The 9,746-nt window shown below is 42.6% G+C and overlaps 1 pseudogene; it reads right to left on the minus strand.

Annotated features, from left to right (window-relative positions):
- Positions 1-8,902: 8,902 nt before the first annotated feature.
- LOC121835311 lies at positions 8,903-9,453 on the minus strand (annotated as a pseudogene).
- Positions 9,454-9,746: the final 293 nt, after the last annotated feature.

Here is a 9,746-nt window from a genome sequence, read left to right on the forward strand (position 1 = left end):
TACACCTTAGTGAGCGCGTGAAGTGGTACACTTTGACGCGGCGTTCCTCTCAGCTGTATTTTTTTTTTTTTAACGGGAAACGTTCTTTGGCCAGTTGTTCCGGATTTTGTGAAGGTGTGGCCTATGATGTCACATTATTTCAGTTTCCCCGTTACATTTAGCGGAAAAATTGGCGTCGCTTGACCTCAACAGAAATTCAGTTTCCCCGCTAAATTGAGCGGGAAAAGTGACGTCACACGACTTCCCGTCACATGACCCAAAGGCAAATTCAATTTTCCCGCTGCGGGAAAATGGACGTCACGTGACCGCAATGCCAGTTCAGTTTCCCGCTAAATTTAGCGGGAGAAAACAATGTCACACGGCTTCGTGTCACGTAACCAGCTATACACAAACTCAGTTTCTCCGCTAAATTTAGCGGAGAAATTGACGTCACGTCGTATGATGTCACGTGACCTATGCTTTAATTCAGTTTCCCCGCTAGATTTAGCGGACGAATTGACGTCGCGGGGCGAATTGACGCGCGACCTGCCGGCCGACCCGACGGGGAAACTTAAAGGGGGGTGGAGACACCTGGAGGCATAGCTCGAGAAGAAATGCCTGAAGGTTACTATACGGAGCGTACGTTCGTCTGCATCTTTTGCAGGGGGTTGTGGTGACGTCAGAACGATGCCGAGCTCTGATTGGCTGCGATTAAAGCAGGGTGGGTAGATCTCAAGGCAACTTGCTTTGAGGTCTACCCACTATACTTCAACCGGAGCCAATCAGAGCTCTGCATCGTTCTGACGTCACCGCAGTCCCTGCAAAAGAAGCAGACGAATTTGCGATTCGTATAGCGCTAAGCCAAGAACGTTTCACGTAGCAGCACAGTTGCAGGTCAATTTGCGAAACATTTTTGTTTATTGCTTTTATCGATTGATAAAGTACTCTGTAGTCAGTCACATGTCTTCAACTATAGCTGTCCTGCTGGAGAAAAAGTCTACGTTTGAACGTCGTCCCAATTTTCGTTTCGACCTTCGTTGCCGAGCAGAGGAAAAAAAATAAAGAAGCGCTGTTTGTCAATCAAATTCCAGAAGGGTGTGACGCTTCTGAAGTTGTCGTTGCTAAAATCGAGACAGTATAGAGACTGACCTAGTATCACGAGGCTTTATTTCGAGTGTCTTCTCCTAGCAACATCTTTCAAACTTTAAAAGCGTTTCCTAACATTTTTTTTTTTTTTTTTTTCGTCTCAGCGGTTTCAAAATTTCAAAAGATGCGTTTCGCGCCTTGGTAGACACGCTTCTCTTGTTTTCACCTCTCGAAGCAACCGCCCGTGGCTCTTCCTCTTAAAGGCGTGAAAACGAGTTATGAAATCGTTAAAAAACCGAAGAACTGAAAAAACATAAACGTTGAAATATTACCTGTACACGAGCAACCCCTCCCCACACCTATTTTCCTCTTCTTTTTAATGCTGTTATTAGCTTGTCTGTCGTTTGGTTTCTTTCTTATTTCGGTCTTACACCTATATATATAAACGTTCTCCTCCCTTTATATTTCTATTGTGTCGTTCAGTTTGTAGCCCGCAAAATTCGCGTCTGCCCTTTTTTTCCCCCCAGTTTTTACGTCTAAATGGGTGCCGGCCCACTCTTATAATTGGAGAGATGTCTGGGCATGCAGAGAGAAAGTTTCTTCTGCAACTTTCTTTCATTCTCCATTCGTTCCCTCAATTATTTTTTTGAAGAGTAGGTTTGGCGTTCCCGGCTTTATATGGGCTGCTGTCATTTCGTTTTGCGTCACGCCAAATATGACGCCCCGAAGGCGCAAACGAAATGCAAAACAAAAATGAAAAGTAGGAAAGAAAAACTTGATCATGAAACAACATAATTACTCGAACATTAAAGTCGGACCAGACGGACTTGCATCAGCGTGGTAGGTAGGTAGGTGGCTGGTGGCGACGAAAACTCGTAAAAAAAAATAATAAATTGCATAATTTTAGTTCTTCTCGCGAATCACGTGATTCAGCTTTCTTTCCTGTTTTCACTTTCGCTGTGTGTCTTTTGGTTTGTTTACGTTTAGTCGCGAATTTAAGTTCCAAAACAACAAAAAACAACAAAACCTTCAGCGGTGTATAGGCGCTTGATTCGACTGGAGAGCGATGCGCCAAAGTAGGTGTACAACATTTTTTTTTTTTTTTTTTTTACTCTTTAGTAGGTGAATTAATGTACGCGTTACCAGGAATGACACTTAAGTTTACTTTAAAGAAAAAAAAACATGTTTCGAAAAATTCATTATTCATTAACATGTTTCTTGTGTTTTTCTTTAGAGCGATGCAATTCGAAGAAAAATGGGCGGTTTGTGGCTAGGCGCACGGCGTCGTCAGTGGTTACGACGGAAAGCGAAAGATAATTATAATAATATTAAAAAAAAAGAAGAAAAAAAATTGCGTTTTTATGCATGCGCGAGGGGGCAGACGCTAATTTGCATAAATAGCTCGTGCATTTCGAGAGAGAGAAAAACGAAAAAAAAAAAAAAAAAAAAGAAGAAAGTTTTGGGCCCGAGCGAGCATTCATTTTATATATGCCGCAAATCATGCCGCTACCGGCGCGTTCTTCTTTTTTTATTTTTTTTTCCTTGACGTTTATTTATTTGTCTTTCTATATTTAATTTACGTCTCGCTTCTATCGTCAGTCATGACTTTTAATGACTCGCGTTTTAATGACCCCGCTTCGCCGACTTCGCGGCCTTCGGGGTCGTAAAAATGGCCGCGACGTCGGAATTCGTGGCTGTGGCCGTAATGCCCGCCTTAACATATTAAAACGGAGAGAAGAAAAACAAGAAAAGACGAAATCAATGGTGCACTTTAGTGCGACGCAACTACAGTTTAAAACTGAGGCTTCGGGACGAAAGGGAAAAGGCTGGTTACGTAATTTGCGGTATGTGCCCAGTCTTTTTGATTGCTTTTTTTTATCTTATATTTTATATTTGGGCTGGGTTTTTCTTGTTTAGTCTGAACTCCGAGCCGACTTGAAACACGGCTTCAAATACGTTTTCAACTTGTACTTTGACTTGGGTGTTGACAATAAAAGCAATAAGAACTCGGTTATCATCACGTGAGTTCACATTTGACTTTGTGATTGCAACTTCTATTACAATTTTCGCCTCGAGTTACGTTTAACATTTGACTGACTTCAACTTTGACTCTGATTACAACTTCGGATTTAATTAGTATAGTCTTAAAATTTGGGTCTGCTTACAATTTTGACTTTAACTTGGATTTTAATTAAAACCGTCTTTAAATTTCGCTCTACCTACAACTTTGTCTTTAACTTTGACTCAAACTACAACTTTGACTTCAACTTTGACTTGGGTGTGGGCAATAACAACGAGCAGAACTCTGTCATCGTGTTAGACTTGACTTCGATTACGATTTCCACTACGGTTTTCACATCGCTGTACATTTCAAACTTTACTGTATTTAGGATTGACTTCAACTTTGACTCTGATTTTACTATCACTGTAATTACAGCTTTGGCTTTAATTAGAATAACAATTGAAAACGAGCGTGTTGGTTAATAGATACAAAACTTGAAAGTATAAAAAACAGAGAGGACGAGGACGGGACCAGGACATCTTTGAAAGATGTCCTAGTCCCGTCCTCGTCCTCTCTGTTTTTTATACTTTCAAGTTTTGTATTTAATTAGAATAGTTTTTTTTTTTAAATTCGGCTCTGACTTAAATTAGAACTGTCTTCAAATTTCGTCCCACATACAAGTTGGCTCGAACTACAAATTTAGCTTCCACTTTTGCTCTGATGAAAACTTTGACTTCAACTCTGGCTTGAACCTCGACTCGAATCGCAACTTTGACTTTTATTTTTTTTAGGCCAATTTTCGCCTCACGCTTCAATATGACATTCGACTTCGATTATTTATCAATTTACGACGTCATATTCGACGATCGTCGACTTACAACAGTCAAGACTACCTTCGTCTCCTACTGACTTCAATTCATAATTGAATCTTAATTTTTCTTTTCTTTTTTACTTCTTACTTGGCTTGGATTTGACCCAAACTTGACTTGATAAAAGACACGGACACCGCGATCACGTCCATCCCATAAACGCTATTCCGAATAAAATAAAAATAAAAGGCACCACCTAGAACACAACACCTGCGCATTACGTCATCCTTACTGGGTCCCCGACCCGCGCCAAGCGGCCAAACACTGAAGTTCCACGAGGTCCCGCAGGCCTTGTCTTTTATGTCATGTAATAATCAAGTAAACTAAAGTCAAACCATATCGAAAATATTTTTTAACAAGTTGTTATTTTATGAGATATATATTCTGGAAAGGGTGCCTACGTTTTCGAGAAAAAAAAAAAAAAAACTGTTGAAGGGGCCCCTTCGTAATGAAGGGTTAGGTAGTGACCAAAATGTTAGCCCAGAATTTGACGTCAATAAAAAAAAAACACAGTAATAAACGAGAGCAAAGTTACACAAAGCTAAGGTGCAATTGTGGTGCATACGTGATAAAAGCAGAAGGGTATAAAACCGATTGAAATGCGAGAAAAGCGAACGTGATGCGATTCCGAACTCTATAATCTCGTTGCAGAAACAACCAAAATAAACATGGCATTATACGGCGATCGCACCCGTTAACGAAAGGCCGAATACGGGCGTTTGTTCAACCTCGTTTTCTCGGCTGCATTATTCTCCAATTAAGCGAGCTTAAATAACCCCCAAGACGCGTGCCAAGTCTTCGGGTGTAACCCGAACATGACTGATAACTGTAATGCGAAAAGAAAAAAAAAATTTACCCAGAAACAAATGAAACCTTGCGAATAGACCGCTTTGGCTCGTAACAAAACTAGGGTGGAACTCGCGAACAAACATGGAAACACGTCTGACCACGTTATAAACAAAAAAAAAAAAAAAAAAAAAACTAAGATTAAACAAGTCGCGTAAGTGAAAAGATCGCTAATAGCTGTAGCAAACAAACACACACACACAAAAAAAAGAGAGGGCACGCGCCCTCCGAATGAATAGCTCGGGGTAATATAACTCTCCGCTCGGACAACTAAGAAAAAAATCGTATATTTTAATAACCCGCAAGAGCACGACATCGAAGGTTAACATTTTTTTGCACGAACAACGGTGTGGCATGCATGCTCGCGGGGCGGCAAGGTTATCTATCGTTTCTGGTTTTGTCCCATTGCCGTTTTCCGATCTTTCTTCTCTCCCCCTCACTCTCTCCCCTCCCCCTACCCTCCCCTCGCCCAACCAATATCCCCAACTCCACCAAATTACAGCGTACACGTCCGCTACAAATGTTCTCACAGAAACACAACTCGTAAGTTTGGGTCTTGAAGTAGCCGAGAGCGAGCTCTACGTCGTTTTGCTCGGAACACGTGTGTAACCGCCTCTACGAAAAAAAATATAAATAAAAGAAACGATTTCGAAGGCTACCAATAATATACATAGTATGTAGACAAAGGAAAATTTTAGTGGGCAGTTAGGAGAACGATAGACCGAGCAACCGACCGACCGCAACGTTGGAGGAAGTACTAGCCTACGTACCTACGAGAGAGATTATTTGAGACACTCGCAATTAATGCAAATTACTACTCTCTCGCCACTTTTTTTTCGAACCGGAAGAGTGAGGGGGAACTTCAAAACTTGCCCTTGTACACGTGAAAGTATCGAGGGTTGTGGGGGTGGAAAGGGGTGGAGGAGGGTAAGGCGGAGAAAGAGAGGCATAGGGGAGGAGGTGGGTGAGAAGGGAGGGGGCGTGTGAGACGTGGAAGGTCAACTTAAGACACGGAAGACATTCGGTCGTGATATCGCAACCCACTGAAACGTTGTTGTTACGTTGTTTGTTCATCGTCTACTTTTTTTTTTATTTTTTATATTTTCCGGGCTCAAGAACGAACCACAAAAAAAGCGACCGCGAAAAGCAGAAAAAACTGGGTTGTTTGAGTGACGTTTCAAGGTGGTTTCGTGATCTGCACGTCCAATACTTTTCAGCTTTGAGAGCGCGAGTCGTTCGAGAAAAGTAAATAACAACTTCGTAAAAAAAAAAAAAAAAAAGGTAGAAAATTACACGGCGAAGTTATAAGATGCGAGGTAGTTGAGGGGGAGGTGCCAGCACGAGTGTATGTGCGGTATATATTCGCGCTGTGAGGTCGATGCAAACTTTGTACTTTTATGTTTATTTTATTTTTTTATGGTTGCGCGCTGTGCACGACTTAACCTTCCGGCGTACCGATTGTGAACCGACAGCTCTGATGGTCGTACACTCGGCCGTGGTGAAGCGATTAGCTCAATTAACTTCTATTGTTTCGATGGGATGAGCCCCGCGGATGGGATGCTTTTGCTGCGCGCGCCGCCGAGTTGGAAAGAAAGACGATGTGCTGCCCGAACTTGGCGATTACTCCTTCTTCCCCTTAGACTGACTGGAGTACGGTAGTTGTGTTTTGTGTATACGGTAAGACAACGGGAAGTCAGATAGCCCCCAATGGGCGCCCGGTGTCTCTGCTGTAGGCGAAACATGTAGCCAGTGCTGTAAACCTGCTAGGCTGGGGACTTTAACGTACGCTACGCGGTATAGTGGCACTCGACCGCACGCAGGTACGATGCTCAATTAGATCGAAACGCGGGTGGGGTTTGGACCCGGGATCTCTGAGTTGCTCGAACGGAGTGTTTAGGTTTGTTTGTCCAGTTGGTATGCGGAAATGGTAAAATACGTTACAGCGGCTCCACAAAACAAGGTCTTCCGTCTTATTTCAGGAATGAAAATAAGCGAATGTCTTCGGTAGTCCCGACCTTCTTTTCAAGGACGATCGCGCGGGATCTCGGAGGACTGATCGAGAAAGATAATTAAGAAAGATAGCAACGAGATGCTTCATATTATGCTTAATATAAGATCATACTAGCGGTTTACATTTGCTATCATAAACGTAGAAATAAATTAGTTTCGTCTTATGTCCGAGCATGCTGGACGCTGTAGGAGTTCATAGATTGATTAATAGAGGGGACTAAACTTTGTTTAGTCGGACGGCCAATGTTTTTTTTTTCTTTCTTTTTTACATGTAGTTTTCCAGGTAAAACCGTGAGCACAATAAGTTACACCCTACGTTTCTTAAGTTGTCCGTAATGATATTTATTGAGAAAATAAGAAATCACGATTATTTCTTTGATTGGGCTTAAACCCTTCTGGCCTCGTTCTAAAGAAAACCAAGAATCGTGAAACCAATAAGTAACCCCTTCTGTTTCATAAGCTGTCGGCTACTTTCATACAATCATGAATACGGAGCTTTCAACGATTAATCTTGAGAAACTTTAGCCGAAAAGGTCATGTGTTTATTATGGTTGCTGAGGAAAAAAGAAAAAAAAAAAAAAAAAAAAAGAAGCTTAAATGGAGGAAGAGACAGCACGCGGATGGCTCGAATCTGGGTCGCCAACTTTACAGATTGGTGTCTTCCAACCGCGACAATAGGAAAGTTGTTGTTTTCGATAAGCTCTTATCTAGAGCGCAAATAACAAATAGCGATGATACTCGCAAAAGTACAGGTCAGTTAAAAACAAGAACAAAAAAGCTATAAGAAAAAAAAAAAAAATAAGGGTCAACTTTCGCTCCCCGACCGGCGACTTCCGTCTCTCCAACTGCAAAGTTTGTTTTGCGATAACGACTCCGACGATTTGCATAAACACGCGTTCGCCACGTGCATCGTGACCCACTTGGGGGGACGGTGCGCCTTTAAAGTTTCGTTTTCGCTCGACTCGTTCGACAAACGACCGGACCCGGTGGGATTGAGTGGACGGCTCTCTCGTTTTAAAGCGGCACTGATGAGGAATTTACGCTTGCTGAGACTTACTCCGGCACACACGACGAGGGTTCCAACTTCCCCAAACAACTAATTTCAATTCCAAATCCGTCTTGTTTGTGTGTGTGTGTGTGTGTGTGTGTGTGTGTGTCTGTCTGTCTGTCTGTCTGTCTGTCTGTCTGTATGTCTGTCTGTCTGTCTGTCTGTCTGTGTGTGTGTTTGTGTGTGTGTGTGTGTGTGTGTGTGTGTGTGTGTGTTTGTGTGTGCGTGTGTGCGTGCGTGCGCGCGTGCGTGCGTGCGTGCGCGCGCCTGCACGCGCACACACGATTAGCGTCGGTCTAGGATCGTGTTTTCGGGGCTGCGGGAGGTGGCCGTAACACAACTGCTCAGCAGTTTGCTACGCAACTGTTTTACGTGAAACGTTCTTTGGCTAGTTTCTTCGGATTTTGTGAAGCCGTGGCTTGTGACGTACCCATAATGCGACGCACGAAGTGTTGCATTGTGGGACGTCACAGACCTATACATACTAATTCAGTTTCTCCGCTAAATTTAGCGGGGAAGTTTAGCCGGTGTATAGGCCACGTGAATTTAATTTCCCCGATAAATTTAGCGGGAAAATTGATGTCACGTGATTTGATGTCTGGTAACCTACGCATCAATTTAGATTTTCTAAATCTGGAGCTAACATTAACGTCACGTGGCTTATACACCAATTCAGTTCTCCCCTAAAATTCAGCGGGAAAATTGATATCACGTGACCTGCTGTCACGTGATCCTAGAGGCCATGAACATACGCAACACAATTGCCCAGCAATTTGCTGTACAATTCCTAGACGCAGGTATTTTAGGCATTTTTCCGCATGTGAACACAGACTTTAGATTAGGCTAGATTAGATTAGATTAATAAATATATAGATTGAATGATTTTAGTGGCTGTCAACAGCCGAGAGGCCTACAAGACAGTACACTTCGTCGAATAAAACACAGCCGCTGCCGTTCCCAAAGGCAGAGTAAAGAGAAAGTGAAATAAACGTCATCAAGATTAAAAAAAGAATATATCAGACATATAATGATTTTATAGTCACACAAAGTCAATTAAAAATGTCATGCTCCAAAATTTTTAAATTGTATGCCTCTTGCAACCGTGTTATTGGACACTTGACGTGCATATCTTTGTGAAAACTGTGCAGCTACGTTGAACGCATGCTGGTGAAAATCCAGCCTGGAGTCCACTTGAGCACCAAGTTCCCGCACAAGAGACACGCGCTGTATCTGACTGCCAGAGAGAATACACCTGAACACGACGTCTCCTGCTCATAGACATTATCGAAGTCTTCTTGAGATGTCGTTGCAGTCCATTTGCTTTGCACTATTGCTCGACAGAACATGCGTCGTTTTTTAACAGAAAGCAGTCCTGCACTTTCTCGGCCTTTCTGAACTATTTCAAGCCATCGGCGTACAACAATGCTTTGGGGTTATGCACCTGCGACGGCAAGTCATTAATGAACACTAAAAACAACAACGGCCCTAGGTTGGAGCCCTGGGGCACATCTGATAATGATGCGAGCGGCACTGACATAAATTAAAAAAAAATCTAACTCGATTCTGGCGATTTCCCAAGTAACTTGCAAATCATGAACAGGAACTCGTGCATAAGCCACACTTATTCAATTTGGATAAAAGTGTTTTGTGTGAAACCTTGTCAAAAGCCTTTGACATATGAAAGTTAATAGTGTCTACTTGACCGCGGCTGTGTACTAGAGGTGCACTGAGCCCGAAAAAAACACTCATGCTTGTCTCAATAGATACATTGAATATCTTGCATGAACCGATATTTGAGTTATCTGCGTTAGCCACGCCCGCCGTGTCTGAAGCTGTCTCCTATTCAACAGACGAGCGCGATCGGCTCAGATTTCCGACGAGGACAATCGAGAAGTTGGAGAGGCGT

This window comes from Ixodes scapularis, unplaced genomic scaffold (assembly GCF_016920785.2).
Source record: "Ixodes scapularis isolate PalLabHiFi unplaced genomic scaffold, ASM1692078v2 PGA_scaffold12__126_contigs__length_90152505, whole genome shotgun sequence".
Classification (NCBI taxonomy): domain Eukaryota; kingdom Metazoa; phylum Arthropoda; class Arachnida; order Ixodida; family Ixodidae; genus Ixodes; species Ixodes scapularis.